Source organism: Canis lupus, chromosome 15, assembly GCF_011100685.1.
Source record: "Canis lupus familiaris isolate Mischka breed German Shepherd chromosome 15, alternate assembly UU_Cfam_GSD_1.0, whole genome shotgun sequence".
Lineage (NCBI taxonomy): Eukaryota > Metazoa > Chordata > Mammalia > Carnivora > Canidae > Canis > Canis lupus.
The window spans coordinates 15,500,673-15,519,209 of NC_049236.1; the positions used below are offsets into that span (position 1 = coordinate 15,500,673).

The window sequence follows — 18,537 nt, forward strand, 5'->3', positions numbered from 1 at the left end:
CCAGAGGAAGAAGGATTTGTTTCATATCTTTTATCTCTAATTAGAGACAGAGCTGGGCCTTTTCCATTATTTCAACCTTTCTATTTTTCAGGAACACATTATTCAACTGATAAATGCTTATCAAGTTTCTTCCTCTGGTCCAACCACTGTTTTGGTATTAAAGGGGATCCTTGAAGCAGGAGACAATCTCAAAGAATTTGTTCACCTTGGTGCAAGATAAGATTATGCATATAAAAGAAACAAACAGGGGAGCCTGGGTGGCTCAGTCGGTTGAGGATTTGGTTCTTGGTTTTGGCTCAGGTGAATCTTTGTTTTAAAAAAAAAAAAAGGTTAACAAGGGGACGCCTGGGTGGCTCAGCAGTTGAGCCTCTGCTTTTGGCTTGGGGCATGAACCGAGAGTCCCAGGATCGAGTCCTGCATCCAGTGTCGGGCTCCCTGCATGGAGCCTGCTTCTCCCCCTGCCTGTGTCTCTGCCTCTCTCTCTGTCTGTGTCTCTCATGATTAAATAAATAAAATCTTTAAAAAAAAAAAAAAAAAAAAGGTTAACAGGGATGCCTGGGTGGCTCAGCCATTGAGCGTCTGCCTTTGGCTCAGGGTGTGATCCTGGGGTCCGGGATCAAGTCCCACATCAAGCTCCTTGCGGGGAGCCTGCTTCTCTTTCTCTCTCTCTCTCTCTCTCTCTCTCTCTCTCTCCCTTTCTCGAATAAATAAAATCTTTAAAAAAAAAAATTTAAAAAGGTTAACAAACAACAGCAAACAATATCAGATACTGAATAATTATGGTCAGGAGTCTCTAGGGGCTCAGGTGGTCAGGAAAATGTAAGGGAATAATTTAGACTTGAAAGATGGATATATATAGATCAAGTATGGAAAGATACATAGGAAACTGGATCCTGTGTGGGGAGAATCCCATGAGCAAATGTGTGGAGACACGGTATGCAAGATTTGTTTAAGGACAGTCTGGCCCAAAAAAACAAAAAACAAAAAAAACAAAAAAAAAGGACAGTCTGACCCAAATTGAGGGTACCCATTGGGGAATACTAGGAGATAAGGCTGGGAAGTTAAGTTGGTACAATAACAGAGGGCCTTGAACACTGGGGAATTATTAAAAATTTTTTGAGAAGGGAAATGATTCAAATTCAGAATTCTAGAAAGATAATCTGACAGCAGTGTGCAGGATAGATTTGGGGATCCCTGGGTGGCGCAGCGGTTTGGCGCCTGCCTTTGGCCCAGGGCGCGATCCTGGAGACCTGGGATCGAATCCCACGTCAGGCTCCCTGCATGGAGCCTGCTTCTCCCTCTGCCTGTGTCTCTGCCTCTCTGTCTCTCTCTGTGTGACTATCATGAATAAATAAATAAAATATTTTAGAGTATAAAACCTAAAAAGTATCACAGTGTTGCATTGCTAAATTCGCAAGACTCCAAAGAGTGAAAGGATTGTATCTTTTGGAATGCAGAAAGAACTAACTGTGATTATCTATTATTATGTGAAACAAGGGACCCGGCTCATTTATGCATCCATCAAGCACTAATGTTTATGCTTTGCTGTATAGTAGAGTTGGCAGGCTTAGACATTAAGTTCTTAGAAGCTAGTCATATATTTCTATAATTACTACAGGGTGGAGACTGTCTCATGCTTTCTCTTTCACCTCCCTGGGAACTAGCTGAAGGCTCCTTATGGTGGACTGTTAGTAAAAGGCCTCGTCCTAGTGGTCTCTGCCAAAGAGAGCAAGGTTTGGTCATGATGGGAGCAAAGAAGGAAATAGCCAGACAAGGTGAAAATGAAGAGCAGATGGACATGTATTCCTTCATAGCTGCTGATTTGGGGGCCTTGGGTAAGCGCTGGGGTCATTAACACCATTAACACAAGTTTCCTAGAACTAGATTACATTTTAGTTGTTGGTGGATTTTTTCCCCTCCATTCTTCTGACTTGTAATCTACACTCCAGTGATTCAGGATCTTTGATTTGTAGTTATAATAGGGCAGCTGGCTAGATAAATGAGCAGTAAAAATGTTCTTGCCCCCATTCCTATGACCCTCTAGGGTATTGTGCTCCTCCTGGCCTCAGTAAGATGGTGGGTAAAAAATAATTAAATTCAGATTTTCAAGCACTTTTAAATATGAGAATATGATACTTCCTATCTTTTTTTCTTCTTTTTTAACTGAATTTCCAAAGGCGGGGGGCTAGTTCTTATTGGGAAGGCACCAAAGTTATCTTGGAAAAGGCCTTTGTGTATGGAGAGCCTGAAACCTCTTAAGGTTTTCTAACTTTTCATACTGCTTGTAGGAGAAAGAGACAGTGATAATGGAATATACATCTCCTTTGTTTTCTCCCTTCTGAGAGAAGATGAAGTGTTTCCTTGATTGCAAAGAGAGAGTTCTGTTTTGAGGATCTCAGGCATGTTTGGTCCTGGAAAGGGAAATATTATAAGACATTTGGTCAAGTAGGACTTCTGCTGTCCCTATAGTCAGGTACAGAAGAAACAGTCTCCCCAACAAGCTGTTCAGTCATCAGACAGTACTGGTCACTTCACTCCAGCGGGCCCACATTCTACAACCTCAGTGGATTTGAAGATACCACGACTCCTTTCCTCCATGTCAAATTGATGCATTCATGACTTGGAGATGCATTATAAGGAGTAGAAAAGAGTGTTGCTGGTAGAAAGAGCATGTACTGGAAATTAAAGTCTAGAGATTTTGAAATTGAGTTATGAGACCAATCAGGTATATGACCTTGAGCAAATAACTTTGCTTCTCTAAACCTCAGTTTCCCTGACTGAAATTGGCTTAGTTTTTCTTTAAAGACGCCTCTCCAGGGATCCCTGGATGGCGCAGCGGTTTGGCGCCTGCCTTTGGCCCAGGGCGCGATCCTGGAGACCCGGGATCGAATCCCACGTCAGGCTCCCGGTGCATGGGGCCTGCTTCTCCCTCTGCCTGTGTCTCTGCCTCTCTCTCTCTCTGTGACTATCATAAATAAATAAATAAATACCTAAAAAAATAAAAAATAAAAAAATAAAGACGCCTCTCCAGCTCTCAGATTCCTGTGTTATTTCTGAAAGACATGTGTTTTTAATAATTCATAAGTAAAAGGTGTTTGTGCCAAATATTTAATAAGAAAGTCATGTAACTTTTCTCTAGTATTATGTTGTTTTTTTTTTGAGCACTAGTCAAGGTTTTTCACTAGAAGGATAATGATAATATTAAAACAAACTTCTAAAGGATATCTTTTAAAATGGAATATAATGTTTATACGTTCATCTTGTTTAAGTTTAGACATTTTTTTAACTCACTTCTTTAAAGTGATGTAGATTACTTGTAAAAGAACTTTCATGTCAGTGTCCTGAAACTTCTTCTTTTGGACTGGCTACAGACTTCAGAGGAAAATCTTCCGGTCTCCTTTCTAGGTGTGTAAAAGCTCTGGTGACAATTCCTGATTATTTCAGGGCTTCTGGAGGACAAATCAGGTTGCTGTTCAGCTTTCCATATGGCCATTTTGGGATTCAGCTTTTGGATATGCTGAATCTGCCACCACCTTCCTACTTTCCAGCTTCCAAAATTGTTTCACTATTCTCTCTTTTTTTTTTTTTTTTTTAATTTTTATTTATTTATGATAGTCACACAGAGAGAGAGAGAGAGAGGCAGAGGGAGAAGCAGGCCCCATGCACTGGGAGCCCGATGTGGGATTCGATCCCGGGTCTCCAGGATCGCGCCCTGGGCCAAAGGCAGGCGCCAAACCGCTGAGCCACCCAGGGATCCCTCTCTCTTCTCTTAATCTTTGTCCTTGGAGTTTATACTCTTCCAAAAAACAATGAAGACAACAACAAAAACCCTTTACTGTCACTTTAATGAGCTTTCAAGAGGAATAGGGCTGGGGCACCTGGGTGGCTCAGTGGTTGAGCATCTACCTTTGGCTCAGGTTGTGATCCCAGCATCCTGGGATGAGCCCTGCATCAGGCTCCCCAGGGAGCCTGCTTCTTCCTCTGCATGTGTCTCTGCTTCTCTCTCTATGTCTTTCGTGAATAAATAAATAAAATCTTAAAAAAAAAAAAAAAAAAGGAATAGGGCTGGGGTGCCTGGGTGGCTCAGTAGGTTAACTGTCTGTCTTTGGCTCAGTTTGTGGTCCCGGGTCCTTAGATGGAGCCCTGGAACCCTTATGTTATGTCAGGGCTCCCTGCTGAGCAGGGAGTCTGCTTCTCCCTCTCCCGCTGCCCCTCCCTGCTGCTCATGGTCACTCTCTTAAGTAGACAAATTTTTTAAATCTTAAAAAAAAAAGAAGGAACAGGGCTTAATGCCTGTGTTTAATCTGCTGTCTTTACCTAGAAGCCTATTTCCTTCATTTCAGTCTCTATCTTTCAGTTCCTTGCTTTCGCCCCTCCTTCCCTCTTTCTCTTTTTCCTCTTTTTATCCCTCATTTCCTTCTTCATCCAGTCTAGACCCTGCGGTGTGTGACTTCAGTCATTTCCCCTCCATATCCTTGCTCACTGTCCTTTTGCTATATCCACCCTCATAACCCTCAACTTTGGATTACTTTAACATCTATTATTTTGTCTACTCCTACATCTGTTTTGTTCAAGTCACACCAGGAAAGATATTGAGCAGGTTGTAAATTGGCACCACTATAAATTCATGGTTCCAATCTTAGCTGAACCCTTAAAGCCACTCTGAATTCTTGCACATTTCTCCTGAAACACTCTTCCACTTCTCTTAGCAGTTATTGTCAACCATTACCACCTTCCTATCTTAGAAAATTACTTGCCTCCTCCTCCTTCAAGAAAATCCTGGCTATCAGATACTGATTTTCCCAGCATACTACCCCTATCCGTAATTTTATCTTTACCCAGACCTACCTTCACTTTCTTTTCTCTAGCCTTAGAGGAAGAAGTTTCCTGATCCCCTCACTTAATGCCTGTTTCCCCTGGAACCTTGTTCTGTGAGTTTTTCTAGCACTCTCCCAATTTTCAACTTGCTTTCTACTACTACTTTCCCCCCTACACCTATAAGCACATAGCTTGTAGGATAAGGCACAAATTCCTAAAGGCTCTTAGTCATCTAACCATGCCTACCCCTTTCATCCTTATATCTCACCATTCCACCTACAAACCCTGCTCAACACTCTGACCCTATAGGATGGAGAAGTGCTTGTAGTTCTGTGACTTCTGCTTTCTTTTTCAAGCTTCTGTCCTTTTGTTTTCACCATTCCTAACCTTCCTTCAGCCAGCTACCCTTCTCTACCTGGCTAAATACCTGCTCTTCTTTCAAGACTAAGTTCATATATTACTTCTCTATGAAGCTTTTTCTGACCCTCTTTGCACTAGGCAAAAGGTTTTAAGTAGGAGAATGACATGACCAGATTTCCCTTTTGAAAAGGTAACTCTGGGTAGAGTGTGAAGAATGGATTGGCATTTGGTAAGAGGATATAGAGAGACTAGGTAAGGGAGGGTATTCTAGTAATCCAGGTGAGAAATAATGATGGTTTGGACTAGGATATTGACAGTGGAGATGGAGAAAAGTGGATAAATTAGAGAAGGACTTAGCAGGTAAAAACTGAGGAGTTCATGTGTGTGATTGAACCTTGGGGCTAAGATGTGGAAAGGTGTCAGGAATGATTCACATTTCTGGTTTGAGCAGCAAGATAAATCAAGAGATGGGAGCAACTAAGTTTGTAGAGATAAGATCCAAAGTTCAGTTTGGGATATGCTGAATTTGAGGTACTTTTAGGATATTCAGGTAAAAGTGTCAGTAAGAGAGACGCCTGGGTGGCTCAGTGGTTGAGCATCTGCCTTTGGCTCAGGACGTGATCCCAGAATTCCAGGATCAAGTTGTTGTCCCCATGCCCCTCTCCCCACCCATCTCCCCCCACCATCAGGCTCCCCGCAGGGGGCCTGATTCTCCTTCTGCCTATGTCTCTGCCTCTTTCTCTGTATGTCTCCTGAATAAATAAAATAAAATCTTCTTTTATTTTTTTTAAGTATTTAATTTATTTATTCATGAGAGACACACAGAGAGGCAGAGACATAGGCAGAAGGAGAAGCAGGCTCCCCACGGGAAGCCCTATGTGGGACCTGATCCCAGAACTCTAGGATCACGACCGGAGCCAAAGGCAGCCGCTCAACCACTGAGCCACCCAGGCGCCCCAATAAAATCTTTTTTTAAAAAAAGTGTAACAAGTCTTATGTATATACTTAGAGCTCAGAGGATAGGACTATGCCTAAGATAAAAATTTGTAATCATTAATATATAGATGGTGATTAATGAAATGAACATGGGGGGATCCCTGGGTGGTGCAGCGGTTTAGCGCCTGCCTTTGGCCCAGGGCGTGATCCTGGAGACCCGGGATCGAATCCCACGTCGGGCTCCCGGTGCATGGAGCCTGCTTCTCCCTCTGCCTATGTCTCTGCCTCTCTCTCTCTCTCTCTCACTGTGTGCCTATCATAAATAAATTTTAAAAAAAATTTTTTTTAAATGAAATGAACATGGATCGAATCACGTAGAAGAGAAGAAAAGAGAATTAGGAACAAACTTAGACCAGCTAGGGATCCCTGGGTGGCGCAGCGGTTTGGCGCCTGCCTTTGGCCCAGGGCACGATCCTGGAGACCCGGGATCGAATCCCACGTCGGGCTCCCGGTGCATGGGGCCTGCTTCTCCCTCTGCCTGTGTCTCTGCCTCTCTCTCTCTCTCTCTGTGACTATCATAAATAAATAATAATAATTAATTAAAAAAAAAAAAAAACTTAGACCAGCTAGAGGATCAAGGGCCTCCAAAGGAAACATAGAACAGCAAATAGAAGAGAAAAAGAAAACCAAGAGAACATAACATTGCAGGAGCCAGAGTGAGGAAGTAGCAGTAGTGTTGATATTGAGGTTAGGTAAGATGATAATTTAAAAATGATTACTGTGTGACAGACAGATCCCTAGAATGGTACCTGGCAAATAAGAGGGTTTGATAAACAATAGATAGATAGCTGTGATAGCAGAGAGACCAAATTATGGTGCTATTGCAGAAACCTAGACTGGAGAAAGGTTTACTGGGCCAGCATGGTAGCCTGTCATTAAATGTGCATTAGGATTAAGTGTCCAATACAAGTCTGCAAGGTAAGAACACCTTATGTATTTGTGTTGTGTACTGGATCCAAAGAAAAAGTTCTTAATTTTGTTAGACAAGGTAGCATTTTTTTTTTTTTAGCAGTTTCCTTTCTTTAAAGATGTCTTTTTTTTTTCTTTTTTAAAGATTTTATTTATTTATTTGACACACAGAGAGAGAGAGCACTACGGGGAGCAGCAGAGGGAGAGGAAGAAGAGGTTCCCCATTGAGCAGGGAGCCCAATGTGTGGCTCCATCCCAGGACCTCGGGATCACAGCCTGAGCCAAAGGCAGATGATTAACCCAACTGAACCAGCCAGCCCAAAGATTTTGTCTTTTACCACTAAATTGCATTACTACTGAGATGGCAGTTTTGCTGATGCCTCCCCTGCTTTGGAAGGCTTGCCCATACATTTTCTTCTTTATCGACTGACCATGCATATTTCTTCTCTCATTCTTCACAGCAAGGTTCAAACACATAATCTTTCTAATTATTTAAATTTTTTTTTAATTTTTATTTATTTATGATAGTCACACAGAGAGAAAGAGAGAGAGGCAGAGACACAGGCAGAGGGAGAAGCAGGCTCCACGCACCAGGAGCCCGATGTGGGATTCGATCCCGGGTCTCCAGGATCGCGCCCTGGGCCAAAGGCAGGCGCCAAACCGCTGCGCCACCCAGGGATCCCAATCTTTCTAATTATTAACATCTAGGAGAGGGCAGCCCTGGTGGTGCAGCAGTTTAGTGCCACCTGCAGCCTAGGGCATGATCCTGGAGACCCTGGATCGAGTCCCACGTCAGGCTCTCTGCATGGTGCCTGCTTCTCCCTCTGCCTGTGTCTCTGCCTCTCTCTCTCTGTGTGGATAGCTGTGATAGCAGAGGGACCAAACCTCTGTGTGTCTCAATGAATAAATAAATAATCTTTAAAAAAAAAAAATCTAGGAGAAGAAGAGATTGGAGAACAAATATTCTAGAATAAGCAGATGCAACTCTAGTGAGGTTTTTTTTTTAAGATTTATTTATTTATTCCTGAGGGGGTGGGGTGCAGAAAGGCAGAGACAGAGGCAGAGGGAGAAGCAGGCTCCATGCTCGGAGCCCAACGCGGGACTCAATCCCGGGACTCCAGGATTGCGCCCCGGGCCAAAGGCAGGCTCTAAACCACTGAGCCACCCAGGGATCCCCTCTAGTGAGTTATTATAGAGAGTCTTTATCAATTGATGGCATTATCATTCTGAATGTTTACAGATCAATCTTGAGTAGGATTCAGAATACTCACCATTACTGAAAATAGTTCATTACTTGTGTGGGACCACATGTTATGCTATGCACATAGAAGGCAAATGAAAAAGACTTACTGGGTTCATTAATCTGTAACTTTACCACAGTGAACATTAATGGATCAGATCTGTATACTAAACTTAGGATAGTTTCACTAGACTGTAAAGCTTTCCACTTCCTTGTTAAAAATATATATATAAAGTAAAAATGATCACTGTGTTTTACTAAAATGGAAGCCTTATTGAAGTGGGTAGAATGGAAGGTGATGAGATGGTGATAGCCCATTGGAAAATGCTTTTGATAGTTTGTGAAGGATAGGAGAGAGAAAGGACTGAGGGAGGAAAAGGGAGGCTTGAAAAAGGATTTTTTTTTTTTAAGATAGTCACAGAGAGAGAGAGAGAGAGAGAGAGAGAGGCAGAGACATAGGCAGAGGGAGAAGCAGGCTCCATGCAGGGAGCCCGACGTGGGATTCGATCCCGGGTCTCCAGGATCGCGCCCTGGGCCAAAGGCAGGCGCTAAACTGCTGCGCCACCCAGGGATCCCTGAAAAAGGATATTTTAATTTTGAAAAAAACAGAACATGCATTAAGGTTATACAAGCGATGTTTCCTATTAGGCAGCCCTTGAGGGTCCATCCAGCCTCTCTCTTTCTAAAGCTGCTGTGTGAGAGCTGGATTGAGAGAAGGAGATCCTCAACTGCTACCCCATCAGAGGCATAACTGTTACATTGGGACTAGCTCTCTTATTCAGTAGTCTGCCCCATTCCTATCCCAGCTTCTCATTCCCTGCTGTGCACCTAAGCTTGCCAACTCTTCTGAACTTATCAGGAATATTCTGGAGTACACCCAGACTCATCAGGCCTTTCCTGAAGTCTCCTAACCTTTGTTTCCAACGAGTCTGTATCTCTTATCAGAACATATACTCTTGGGGATCCCTGGGTGGCGCAGCGGTTTGGCGCCTGCCTTTGGCCCAGGGTGCAATCCTGGAGACCCAGGATCGAATCCCACGTCGGGCTCCTGGTGCATGGAGCCTGCTTCTCCCTCTGCCTATGTTTCTGCCTCTCTCTCTCTCTCTCTCTCACTGTGTGCCTATCATAAAAAAAAAAAAAAAAAGAAAAGAAAAGAAAAAAAGAACGTATACTCTTTCAGGACATTCAATAAGCATTATTTCATGCTTGCCTTATAAGGCACTGTTCTAGACATTATGCTGCTTATAATTAAGATCTCGTCTCAAATCTTCCTTCCCTGAAAGATGTGATAGTTACACATCATGAATGGAACATTAGTACTATAAGAGATTTTTTCTGATGAAATTCTGTATTAAGAAGGGAAAAAACTTACTAGATTAAGAGAATCAGGAAAAATTTTAGAAGAAAATGATTTTTGAGACTGGAGCTTTAAGAATTTATACATTTTAGGAGTAGTGGTGCACATGGATAGAGACAGTCTTTCTAGAAGGAACCATATGAGCAAGGGCACAGAGAAAGGAGAGCAAAACAACTAGGTCACTTAGTTCTCTGAAGCATAATAATATTATATGAAAGCATCTAGTATAAGCAAAAGGTAAGTCTTAAAGGTTTACAAAAATTAGTGATTACTAGGTTATATCTGTGTTTCATTTAATATTATAGACCTAATACCGTTCTGTTCCTAACACGTATCGGTCACTCAGGAGAAATTTTTTTTTACTCAACTATTGAATCCAAAGGGTAGGGAGTGCCTGGCAGGTTGTCTTGTAATGACTTTTTTTTTTTTTTTTTTTTTTTTTTTGGTAATGACTTTTTAATTTGTTGTAACTCTAGCCATGCAAAGACTAGAACCAGGCTTTGAGAAATGAACCCGAGTGATCCTTTTTTTTTCTTTTTTTTTTAAGATAGATTTATTTATTTATTTATTTATTTATTTATTTATTTATTTATTTATTTATGATAGACATAGAGAGAGAGAGAGAAAGAGGCAGAGACACAGGAGGAGGGAGAAACAGGCTCCATGCCGGGAGCCCGACCCCGGGACTCCAGGATCACGCCCCGGGCCAAAGGCAGGCGCTAAACTGCTAAGCCACCCAGGGATTTCCCCCCCCCCCCCCCCCCCCCCCCCCCCCCCCCCCCCCCCCCCCGCAGTGATCCTTAACGGGTCCCTTGCCTCTGGCCATCTACATAATCAGCTTGAAACTAGATCTGAAAGACAGTAGGAATAATGCTTTGTGTCCTGGAAGAATTAAGGACTGAAAGATAGATGTGCTAAAAGGTCTTGCTAGGTCAGGAGTGCAAATTAATATGTCAGTTTTTACCCAGTTTCTATAGAGGGTTTAAATCTTGTTTATTACATTCTTTTTTTTTAATATTTATTTTTTATTCATGAGAGACCCAGAGAGAGAGAGGCAGAGACACAGGCAGAGGGAGAAATAGGCTCCATGCAAGGAGCCTGACATGGGACTCAATCCCGGGACTCCGAAGATCATGCCCTGGGCCAAAGGCAGGCGCTAAACCACTGAGCGACCCAGGCATCCCTATTAAATTCTTTAGACATAATGGACCAGGCAGTTTAGAAAAATAACTTGAGGGATCCCTGGGTGGCGCAGCGGTTTGGCGCCTGCCTTTGGCCCGGGGCGCGATCCTGGAGACCCGGGATCGAGTCCCACGTCGGGCTCCCGGTGCATGGAGCCTGCTTCTCCCTCTGCCTATGTCTCTGCCTCTCTCTCTCTCTCTGTGACTATCATAAATAAATTAAATTAAAAAATAAAAAAAAAAAAAAAAAAAAAAAAGAAAAATAACTTGAGAGAGTTCTCTTTTCCGGGCTTGTCTTTGAGTAGGAGCTCTTTGTCAATGAGGCTATGCATATTGCTGTCTAGGGCACCTCTTGTGAAGGATGATGGACATTCCAGACCTCAGCAGGTTCCAGATTACTTAATAAATAAAAATAAACCTAATCGAACTAGAAAATTAATTGTAAGTAATACAGAATTAATTCACAAACCTATCCTTAAGGTTCTTTTCTCCCAGGACCACTTCTTTTTTATTTATTTTTTGAAAGATTTTATTTATTTATTCATGAGAGACACACACACACAGAGAGGGGAAGAGAGAGAGAGAAGCAGAAACACAGGCAGAGAGAGAAGCAGGCTCCATACAGGGAGCCTGATGCAGGACTCGATCTCGGGACTCCAGGATCATGCCCTGGGCCAAAGGCAGATGCTCAACCACTGAGCCACCCAGGTATCCCCACTTCTCTTTTTTTTATTTTTTATGTAGCCTCCATGCCCAACGTGGAGCTGAACTCATGACCCTGAGATCAAGAGTTGCATGCTCTACCAACTGAGCCAGCCAGGCGCCCCTTTTTAGGACTAGTTCTGACAGCAATTTTTATATCAATCAGAAAAACAGAACTACTGTGAGTGATACAGACTAAGGATTTATTATACAATTGTGAAAACTGGTAGAGCAGTGTATGCATGCTATTGCTTCTATGTCTAGTGTTCAGAGTGAGATTGCTATTAGTCAGCCAGACCAACAGTCAGAAAGGAAAGCTGGATGTGGACAAGAGCAAGAACAAACAGGGACCCACAAGGACAAACTGGAACCTACATATATTTGTCACCACCTTCAGCCTCATTGCTGTGGGGGACCTGCAGGAGAAGCTGGTATCCTTCACCACAGAACTACACAATAATTGGCTCAGGACTCAAGAGAAGCTAAAGGAAGATATCTGATAGGGTCTAGAGGAGCTGTAAGTCTGGATATTGTTCCATGCCTACTATATGAGTGACATCATGAGCAAGTTGCCAGTATGCAATACCATCCACTGACCTTTAAAACGTAAAAAATGTGGCTGAGGCTTTACTTCTGCCTTGTATTTTTTTTATTTTTTTTAAAGACTTTATTCATTTATTCATGAGAGACAGAGAGAGAGAGGCAGAGACACAAGCAGAAGGAGAAGCAGGCTCCATGCAGGGAGCCCGATGTGGGACTCGATCCCGGGACTCCAGGATCACACCCTGGGCCAAAGGCAGGTGCTCAACCACTGAGCCACCCAGGCATCCCGTATTTTATTTTATTTTTTTAAGATTTTATTTATTTAACAAAGAGCAAACAAAAGGAGAGGGAGAAGCAGGCTTCCCACTAAGCAGGGAGCCTGATGCAGGGCTCAGTCCCAGGACCCTGGGATCATGATCTGAACCAAAGGCGGATTCTTAATTGAGCTCCCAGACACCTCAATCCAAATGCTTTAATATGACGTGTAAGCATAGAAGGCTTTTCAGGATCTGACCTGGCTGCCTGCCTCTCCAGCTTGAACCTTTATCATTGTATCTTGGAATTTTTTTTATACCTCTTTGCCTTTATTGACCCTAGCACTCAATTAAAATATATTTTTCCTACTTTGCCTGCTTCATAAGTTTCTCATCTTGCAGAGCCAACCTCCAGCTTCATCCATCCCTGTAAAACCTTATCACATTCCTGCTTTCTTAGACAGCTCATTGCATCCTCTTCTGTACCAGCTCCCTACATAATAATATATGTATTGTATACCACGTTATACTATACAATGGGTTTTTTTGACATGTAGTCTTCCCTACTAGATTTTGAGCTGCTGAGGGCAACATCTGTTTATTTCAGCTCTTGTCTTTTTACCAAGCTCATGATACCGTGGCTCATGATAATAATAATAACAGTTGTCAGTTAATGGGTACCTAATGTATCACAAATACCATTCAATGTACTTTGAGTAATTTCTAATCATCCTAATAATTCTGTATTAGGTAGGTAATATGATCAATCTCCACATTTGTTGTATAAAATTAGTGAATATATTAATCTAAGATTAAAAGTTGCAATCAGGGATCCCTGGGTGGCACAGCGGTTTGGCGCCTGCCTTTGGCCCAGGGCACGATCCTGGAGACCCGGGATCGAATCCCACGTCGGGCTCTCAGTGCATTGAGCCTGCTTCTCCCTCTGCCTGTGTCTCTGCCTCTCTCTCTCTCTCTCTCTCTCTCTCTCTCTCTGTGACTATCATAAATAAATACAAATTAAAAAAAAAAGTTGCAATCATTTTCCAACTTCTCTTAAGGCAGTGGAACCTTTTCTTTAGGTGAAATCTTATGGAAAAGCTTAACACATAAAACAAAGAACATGGAGTTTTTCTGATTCAGATTTCCTGTAGTTTCCTAAAGTACCTCTACAAAACTCTGGAACTTTGAAGTACAATACTTCATTTTAAAATAAGGAAACTAGGGATCCCTGGGTGGCGTAGCGGTTTAGCGCCTGCCTTTGGCCCAGGGCGCAGTCCTGGAGACCCGGGATCGAGTCCCACGTTGGGCTCCCGGTGCATGGAGCCTGCTTCTCCCTCTGCCTGTGTCTCTGCCTCTCCCTCTCTCTGTGTGACTATCATAAATAAATAAAAATTAAAAAAAATAAAAATTAAAATAAAATAAAATAAGGAAACTAGCATGAAGAAAGATTTTGCCATATGTAGTGGCAAGGTGAAAGCCAGAACCCTGGGGGTTCCCTGGGTGGCTCAGTGGTTTAGCGGCTGCCTTCGGCCCAGGGCATGATCCTGGAGTCTGGGGATCAAGTCCCACATTGGGCTCCTTGCACAAAGCCTGCTTCTCCTTCTGCCTGTGTCTCTCATGAATAAATAAATAAAATCTTAAAAAAAAAAAACAGAACCCTGACTTTCAACTCAGTGCTACACCAAACCGCCTTTTAATTTTGATTTAGTTCACTGTTAAATCAGTGATATCCATCACAGAATATAAATTGCCATTAGTCTCAAGATACTAAATATGCTAGAGACATAGGAGATGATTCTGTTTTATATACCTCTACTTTGACCTATACATATAACGTGACATCTACTTCCTTTATTTATTTATGTTTAAGTAAGTTCTATGCCTAATATGGGGCTTGAACTCACAACCCTGAAATCAAGATTTACATGCTCTACTGACTGAGCCAGCCCAGGTACCCAAGACCTACTTCTTTAGAATAAAGATCAAGGGACACCTGGGTGGCTCAGTGGTTGAGCATCTGCCTTCAGCTCAGGGTATAATCGGGGTCCAGGATCAAGTCCCACATCGGTGTTCTTATGGGAAGCCTTGCTTCTCCCTCTGCCTATGTCTCTGCCTCTCTTTCTCTGTCTCTCTCATAATAAATAAATAAAATCTTAAAAAAAAAAAAAAAGAATAAAGATCAAAATCCTTAATGTGGCCTAAAACCTCTGTAGCTTCATCTTGTGCCTCTCCTCATCTTCTTTTGTGTGTTTTATCACTACGGGGCAGCTTTAGTTCCTCACACTCACCAGTCGGCCTCAAGATCTTGGTGCTTGTTTTCTCGGCCAGGGTGCCCATCTCAGTTTCTCCACCCCTTTCACCTTGCTAATTCCTGCTCATCTTTCAAGTCTAAGCTTAAACAGAAGTTTCCCATCATCTTCCAGCCTAGGCAAGATCCCTTGTTACACTCTTCCATAACATTCTGTGCTTGCCATTCATTTATTGCACACCTAAAATAATTCATTTCCATTACACTGTACACTTCATGCAACTTTCTTTTTTTTTTTTTTTAAGATTTTATTTATTTATTCACAAGAGACACAGAGAGAGAGGCAGAGACACAGGCAGAGGGAGAAGCCGGCTCCCTGCGGGGAGCCCAATGCAGGACTTGATCCCGAGTCTCCAGGATCACACCCTGGACTGAAGGCGGCGCTAAACTCCTGAACTACCAGGGCTGCCCTTCCTGCAATTTTCATGTCCATTTTGTTCACTTCAATATCCCATATGCTTGGCATAAAGTAGTTATTCAGTGAATATAAGCGCTAGAGACTGTTGGCTAGAGGTGTGAATTCATTGCTTTTTTTTTTAAGATTTTATTTATTTATTCATGAGAGACACAGAGGGAAAGAGACAGAGACATAGGCAGAGGGAGAAGCAAGCTCCATACAGGAAGCCCAATGTGAGGCTCGATCCTGGGACCCCGGGTCACACCCTGAGTCAAAAGCAGATGCTCAGCTGCTGAGCCACCCAGGTGTCCCAATTTTTTTTTTTTTTAAGATTTTACTTATTTTTCATGAGAGACACAGAGAGGTAGAGACATCAGCAGAGGGAGGAGCAGGCTCCCTGGAGAGGGCCTGATGTGGGACTCATCCCAGGATCCCGAGATCAGGAACTGAGCCAAAGGCAGACGCTCAACAACTGAGCTACCCAGGAATCCTGAATTAATTGCTTTTAACGTGAACTAAAATAATTTCCTTTTGTTTTTCAGTCAGTACAATGAGGAGCAGCACTTAGAACTTTTTTTTTCTTAGTTTTTACTTGTTTTTTCATGAGAGACACAGAGACATAGCAGAGGAAGAAGCAGGCTCCCTAAGAGGAGCCCAGTGCAGAACTTGATCCCAGGATCCCGAATCACAACCTGAGCCAAAGGTGTCTAGATGCTCAACCACTGAACTACGCAAGTGCCCCAGCACTTAGAACTCTTAAGAGCTCTTCCAGCTCTGGAAGTCTCTGTCTGCTACTTTGAGTGTAGGGCTTTCCCTTCAACACAGCTGCTTTTCTTGGACGGGGCCTGAGCACCAGTGGTGCCCTAGCCCACCCTGCTGCATAGGCAGACCTTTGTTTTGGAACTGTATATGCACACGTGATGATCAGTGGTCTGTCATTCCTGCCACTTACAATACCACCAAGATCAGGCATTTGGGGTGGTCTGGCAAGTAAGCGCCTCCCTATAAAACAGCTACCAGGTAGTTATGCAACAGGTGCTTGCCCCGGAATCTGTCTCATTAGAATTATAGATAGAATTATAGATAACTGCTTCTGAGCAACCTTAGTCTCTAGTTTCTTTTAAACTATAATGATTAGACATGCAGCTGCAGCAGAGGGGACACCACGTCTGCACCCATGGTCTCCCTTCCCCACTTTCTTCCTGCACTTCCCACTCCTCCCCATGCCCTCCCAAGGCTGCTGACCCTGAAGAGCTGCCCAGAGCTCCCCAGAAGACTAGGTGGTGAATACTTATTCTGCTGGAAAACAGAAGAGTACTATTTTTTAAAAGATTTTATTTATCCATTCATTATATATATAATGAATATATATATAATGAATATATATATATAGAGAGAGAGAGAGAGAAGAGAGAGACAGAGAAGGGGGGTGGGGAGAGAGAAAGAGGCAGATCCTGGGTCTCCAGGATCCCACCCTGGGCTGAAGGCGGCGCTAAACCGCTGAGCCACTGGGGCTGCCCCAGAAGAGTACTTCTTGAGCAAAAAGTATGCCTCTCTGGTGGAGCGGAAGTCACTCCATGAGGCAGTGGTGACAGCGGCAGTGAGAGGATGAAAAGTTCGACGCATTGAAAGATGATGACAGTGGGGACCATGATCAGAATGAAGAAAGCAGCACAAAGAAAGATAGTGAGAAGGAAAAAAATGGAACGAGACAAAAGTCAGGGCAGCAGTAAGAGGAAGGCTGTGGTCCCTGGGCCAGCAGAGCATCCCCTGCAGTACAACTATACTTTCTGGTACTCCAGAAGAACCCCCAGCCGTTCCACCAGCTCACAGAGCTATGAACAGAATATCAAACAGATCGGCACCTTTGCCTCTGTGGAGCAGTTCTGGAGGTTTTATAGCCACATGGTATGTCCTGGAGACCTGACAGGCCACAGTGACTTCCATCTCTTCAAAGAAGGGATTAAGCCCATGTGGGAGGATGATGCAAATAAAAATGGTGGCAAGTGGATTATTCAACTGCAGAAGGGCTTGGCATCCCATTGCTGGGAGAATCTCATCCTGGCCATGTTGGGGAAACAGTTCATAGTTGGGGAGATCTGTGGGGCTGTGGTCTCTGTCCGGTTTCAGGAGGACATTATATCAATATGGAATAAGACTGCCAGTGACCTAGCAACTACAGCCCACATCCGGGATACCCTTAGGCGAGTGCTTAAACTACCTCCCAACACCATTATGGAGCACAAAACCCACACCAACAGCATCAAAATGCCAGGCAGGCTGGGCCCCCAAAGGCTCCTTTTTCAAAACCTCTGGAAGCTGCGGTTGAATGTGCCATGACCCTCTCCCTCTCTGGATGGCACCATCATTGAGGCTGGCATCATCGGAGTCTCTTGCTCTGTTGGTGTGCTACCTGGAAGATCCTTCTGTCCTGGACAAGAGGAATTGGAAGAGCATTTTATGTTTTAAGAACAGGCTGATACGCAGCAGCTACAAAAACAGCTGAGATCACTTAATAAATGGTGCTAAACTAAAAAAAAAAAAAAAAAGTATGCCTCTCAAGTTCACGCACCACCTAAATGTTGATGATATCACTCATTCTGTGAAGAACGAAAGGAAAAATCTTTTGGAAGATGACTCAGATGAAGAAGAGGACTATTTTTGTTATTCATACATATATTTTTTAAGTTCAATTTATTAAAAATAAAAATTAAAAAATATAACACTGGGCAGCTCCCGTGGCTCAGTGGTTTAGCACCGCCTTCAGTCCAGGGCGTGATCCTGCAGACCCAGGATTGAGTCCCACATCAGGCTCCTTGTATGGAGCCTGCTTCTCCCTCTGCCTGTGTCTCTGCCTCTCTGTGTGTGTGTGTCTCTCATGAATAAATAAATAAAATCTTATAAATCAATAAATCAATCAATCAATCACCAATAAGAACATAAAATAATAAGCATCACTGAAGGTATAAAATGAACAAAGTACACAGCACATTGTATTTTCAGCAGCATGAGGATACCAAACATTTGTTTACAGTTTTATAGTTTAATATATATTCTGCTAAGTGTTTTAGTAGGGTGGCGCTCTCCTGATTTTATAGGTGATAAGATGTAGGTTCTAAGAGACTGCCTTACCCTAAGTAGAGATAGCAAGAGTTGAGTTGAGAATGTATAGGGTTAAATGAGCCCCTCACAGTCTCCAAAATGATTCCATTCATACCACGATTGTTTATGACCGAGTATTTCTTTAAATCAGTACTGGCTGATTAAAATGGTATATTTCTTTAAATCCATATTGGCTCTGCTTTGCAGCCACTACTTCCATGTTGCCAAAAGCACTGGATTTCCTGCCCTCAAAATACCAAAAGGCATTTCATTCTATAAAGAATCAGACATGAAAAAAAAAAAAAAAAAGAATCAGACATGATGCACTTCCCTTCTGGTGTTAGAGGATGACAGGCGTGGGTTAGTGCTG

The 18,537-nt window shown here is 42.9% G+C and overlaps 1 protein-coding gene and 1 pseudogene across 1 annotated transcript in view; both read left to right on the forward strand.

Annotated features, from left to right (window-relative positions):
* The window catches only part of EIF2B3 (eukaryotic translation initiation factor 2B subunit gamma), a 144,448-nt gene that overhangs the window by 70,877 nt on the left and 55,034 nt on the right, over positions 1-18,537 (forward strand). The window lies entirely within an intron of this gene.
* On the forward strand, positions 1,745-17,650 carry LOC102153900 (annotated as a pseudogene).